Source organism: Artibeus jamaicensis, unplaced genomic scaffold (genome assembly GCF_021234435.1).
Source record: "Artibeus jamaicensis isolate MK-2021 breed Jamaican fruit bat unplaced genomic scaffold, CSHL_Jam_final contig_585, whole genome shotgun sequence".
Taxonomy (NCBI): Eukaryota; Metazoa; Chordata; class Mammalia; order Chiroptera; family Phyllostomidae; genus Artibeus; species Artibeus jamaicensis.
The window spans coordinates 11830137-11835714 of NW_026521894.1; positions in this window are offsets into that span (position 1 = coordinate 11830137).

The following is a 5578-nucleotide window of genomic DNA, read 5'->3' on the forward strand; positions in this document are numbered from 1 at the left end:
CTCACTCTGCTGAAACCGCGTGGCTCTCCCTTCATCTGGGCAGTTAGCCCCTCATGTCCCAGAGCCAGTCTTTTCCAAGCTCTCACACAGGCCTTCTCAACCAGGAGCGCAGACCCTAGTTTCCATTTTGAGTCCCAGCCCTTCTCACTCTGGAGTGCCGACCCTCGACCCTCGTTACATCCTGAGTCCCCAGCTACTCCCTTCTCCCTGGCTCCAAACTTGCCCACAGCTAATTTAACATATCTATGAAACCAGTTAAAGGTTATAGATATGTTAAATAACCATTCCAGAGGTTAGCTGCAAAACTATTGCTATGCAAAACAGCTCTCAATGGCTCTGGCTCTATTTGTCTCTTTCCCCTGGGGGGTTGGTGAGGACATCTTACATGTCTCTCCAATATTCCTATACACTTTGAATTCTGGACACCATTCCAAATCTTTTTTTTCCCCCCCCCCCCCCCCCCCCGGCTGCACCCTGTATCACTTTAGCAAAGGTTTATAATACAAATATATACTTTGTATCTCAAAACACATATTAGCTCATTTCACACACACAAAAAAAGGGGGAAAGCCTTTCTATGATGAAATATATTAGGATGAAAAATATGTCTTAAGTAAAAAAGAATCCTAATGATAAAATCAGGAAAAATGATACTTGCAAGTTTTTTTCATACTCAGATACATTATAAAACTTGAGCATCACATCACTATCCTAAGCATTTTTCATTATTAATATCTCTTCATCTATATCCATACAGGAAGGTAGGGACTGGTGCTCTGGTTTAAAGAAGTGAATTTCCTGTCACCGAGAGGTTAAGTAATTTGCCCAAGGCCTCATAGGCAGTGGTGTCAACTTTCAGGCCTATGTTTTTCAAACACATCTCTATTTTTTAAGAGGACACTAATGCATTATTTTTTATAAACAAGACTACCTTGTTTATGAAAAGACCTAATTTAAATCTCAACAATTTCTCAGTTCTTTGTGGTTTGCTCTGAGGAATGCACACACATAAGACCCAAACATGATTTTCTTTTGGAATGCAAAAATTCACGCAAGTAGATGACTAGAGGCCCCAAGCAGTTTTATTTTGAGTTCTAGGCTGCATACTTTTAAGTTTCTTCAGGGTATTTCACTTCAAAATCTTCCAAAGCAGATCATTGTGGTCTAATAAAATCTCAGTGGTATTACTAAGTCCTTTGGAGCATCTCTTTGAAGCTGAATTAAATTACTTTATGCTTTTACAATCAAAATTGCTATTTTCTTTTTTACTTTCCATAATGTCAGTTTTGGAAGTAGTACTATTTTATCAGTGTATTTTTCTGAGACATTTGAAAGTTTATTCACTTAAAGATGTTCTTTGAGAAATGTCTATAAACGACACAATACATCAATAAAAGGTCAATTAACAATTTATTTCCCAAACTCAGCCACTGGTAAAATCTACTTATTTATAGCAATATGACCAAAGCTACAGATTTGAAATTTTATACCATGGAGTAAACAACATCTGCATTTTCAACATAAATGTGAAGAACTCGAGTTCCAGGCTCAGACCTGGGTTCACATCTCGCTTTTACAATTTAAAAATCAAGTGACCATAAACATGCTTCATTATTTGCTGGGGACAATGACATGGCCTCATTTATTAATTCTTTTAAGCATCAAATGAGCTAATATATTTCAAGTGATTAGCAAACTACCTGACAACTAGCCTCAATAAAGGGTCACTACCTTTGTTGTCATTATTGTTGCTGATAGATTGGTATTTTATGCAGATTCACTTCACATGAAATGGCACTAAATAAAGTTAAAAAGTAAAATTCTTGTATACTACCCCCACTACTTTTTTTAAAAAAATATTATTCTAAGTGAAAAAAATTTAGTCATAAGAGACCACATATAGTATGAGGCTATGTATAAAATATCCAGAGTAGGCAAATCTATACACTGAAGCTCCATAGTTGCCTAAGGCTGAAGGAATGGGAACAGAATAACTGTTAATGAATGCAGGGTTTTTTGGGGGGTGACAAAAGTGCTTTAAAATTACATTGTTTTGAAATGTGCGTAACTCTGAACATACAAAAAATCCATTGAAGTTTTTTTAACTAGTGAATTGTGAATTATATCTCAATAAATCCATATTTTTAAAAAGTTATTTTATTGTTGTTCAATTACAGTTGTCTGCATTTACCTCCCCCACTCCCCCTCACCCTAGCCATCCCCACCTCCCTCCCCTCCTTCCACGCCCCTTGGTTTTGTCCATGTGTCCTTTATAGTTGTTCCTGAAAACCCTTCTCCCCTTCCCCCCATTATTTCCTCCCACCTCCCCTCTAGTTACTGTCAGATTGTTCTTAATTTCAATGTTTATAGTTATATATTGCTTGCTTGTTCATTTTGTCAATTAGGTCCCACTTATAGGTGAGATCATATGGCATTTGTCCCTCACTACCTAGCTTATTTCACTTAGCATAATGCTCTCCAGTTCCACCCATGCTATCACAAAGAGTAGGAGCTACTTCTTTTTTTCTGCTGCATAGAATTCCATTACGTAAATGTACCACAGTTTTCTAATCCACTCATTCACTGATGGGCACTTAGGTTGCTTCCAGCACCTGGTTATTGTAACTTGTGCTGCTGTAAACATTGGGGTACATACGTTATTTTGGACTGGTGTTTTGGGCTCCTTAGAACATAATACCAGCAGTGGAATTGCCAGGTCAAAAGGCTGTTCCATTTTTAGTTTTCTGAGGAAATTCCATACTGTTTTCCACAGTGACTATACCACTATGCATTCCCACCAAGGACGCACTAGGGTTTCCTTTTCTCCACATCCCCTCTAACACGTGTTTGTTGTTTATGATGGCCATTCTCACTGATGTGAAATGGTATCTCATTGTGGTTTTAATTTGCCTGTCTCTGATGGCTAGTGATGTTGAGCATTTTTTTATATGTCTCTGGGCCTTCTGTATGCCTACCTTGGAGGGAGCTAAATGGATAAGAAAATATGACTCACACATATACTGCCTACAAGAGACTCACCTCAGAAGAAAAGACCTACACAGACTAAAGTGAAGGGATGGAAACAAATATCCCAAGCAAATGAACAGGGAAAAAAGTAAGGGTAGCAATATTTATATCAGACAAAATAGACTTCAAAAAAAGAGCTACAGAAAGAGACTTAGAAGGTCACTTCATAATACTTAAAGGAAGAATTCATCAAGAGGACATAAACATTGTAAATATATATGCACCCAAACACATAAGAAAAATCTTGGAGGACTTCAAGAAAGATATTGACAGCAACACAATTATAGTAGGGGATTTCAACACCCCACTGTCAAAAATAGGTAGATCTTCCATATAAAATATCAACAAAGACATTGCAGCATTGAACAGTGTACTTGATCAAATGGACTTAATTGATATATATATATAGAGAGAGAGCCTTTCATACCAAAGAAGCAAAATACACATTCTTTTCAAATGCACATGGAACATTTTCAAAGATAGACCACATGATAAGACACAAGACAAGCCTCAACAAATCCAAGAATTTGAAATCACATCAAGCAATTTCTCTGACCACAAGAAACTGAAACTAGAAACCAACCCTAAAGAAAAAAAACCCAAATACTCAAATTCATGAAGATTGAATAGCATACTATTAAACAATAAATGGGTCAAGAATGAGATTAAGGAAAAAAAATCAAAAAGTTTCTGGAAACAAATGAAAATGAACTTACAACAGTCCAAACTTATGGGACACAGTGAAGGCAGTCCTGAGAAGGAAGTTCATAGCAATACAGGCCTACCTAAGGAAGATAGAAACATTTCAAATAAACAACCTAACCCTATGCCTACAAGAACTTGAAGAACAACAACAAAGACAGCCAAGAGCAAGTAGAAGGGAAGAAATAACCAAGGTCAGAGCAGAATTAAACAACACAGAGACTAAAAGCACAATTCTAAAGATCAATAATTCCAGGAGCTGGTTCTTTGAAAAGGTAAACAAAATCAACAAGCCTTTAAGCAGACTCATCAAGAAAACAAAAGAGAAGACCCAAATAAGCACAATCAGAAATGAAAGAGAGATTACAACTGATACCACAAAATACAAAGGATTGGAAGAAATTACTATGAAGAACTGTATGCCAAGAAATTTGAAAACCTAGGTGAAATGGAAAAATTTCTAGAAAAATATAATCTCCCAAAACTGAATGAAGAATAAGCAGAAAACCTGAACAAAACAATAGCAGCTGATAAAATTGAAGCATTAATAAAAAAAGTCTCTCAATACAGAAAAGCCCTGGAGTGGCCTGTTTCACAGAAGAATTGTACAGAACATTTAAGGATGAGCTAACCCCTATCTTTCACAGACTATTCCAAAAATTCCAAGAAGATGGAAGACTCCCAAACTCATTTTATGAAGCCACCATCATCCTAATCCCAATACCCCCCACTTCTATAGCTTCCTTCCATAATCAGTAAATGACTTCATGGTATGGCTGTTTTCCTGGGGCCAGAATATCATTTACCTTTGAGACAATGTATTTTGAATCCTACAGAAATAGTCTTCCTGGCTGGGAATGAGGACTGAGGAAAAGGGTCCTCTACTCTTTTGTCAGGAGGACAAATACCCCCCTCCTCTCAAATGTCAATGTTTTGGGGAAAACTGCTGTGCCAGTAAGCCTAAATGTCAGCTGATACCTAAATACCAAGGCAACTTTGAAAGTAGCTGCACTGATTGCATATACTGGTCACCCCAAAATAAAAGATAGAGAGGAAGAAAGCAGATCACAGCCCATGGACCAAACCAGGAAAGTATTAAGACTCAATGCATGAATTGAGCTAAGAAAATATAGAATTATTCCTGGGACTCAGGAAGAATTGCCTAACATAATAAATTTGTAATGAACCAAGTGGAGTTTTCAGAGTAAAAGCCAGGTAGTGAAAGACAAATACCATATGATCCCAACTATAAGTGCAGCCGAATCAACAAAACAAACAAGCTGGCAAAATAGAACCAGAAACATTGAAAGTAAGAACAAACTAACGAGAGAGGAGGTGGGAGAAGATAATGGAGGAAAAGCCTGGAAAGGGTCATCAAAGAACATATACAAAGGATTGTATAGATAGGAGGTGGGGATGGCTGAGGTGCAGGGAAGTGGTGGGGGTAAAATGGAGACAACTATACTTCAACAACAATGAAAAAAAGAGAAAAAATATTTAAGCCATGACAGAACAATGCTAATGATAAGAGTAAAATAACTAAAATTTGATTGTCAAGATAGAGATAGAGATAGAGATAAAGATAGAGATGGATATGATAGAGAGACAGATATCCTCAGTTGTTTACCACAATCTTGTCAGAGACATAAATGACTTCTAGCTTTTCAATGATTGAAAACAAGCTTCGTAAAGATGAAAGGTTTTGTGCAGCCTTTCAAGTGAAAAATGTGAGAACTAGTATTTAAATTTCATTTCTGGGCTCCAAACCATCATCATGACTGGAAAATAACCAAGGAATTAAAAACAGCTGAAGTATCAAAGGGTCCTGGAACATGATGACTAAGAGGGA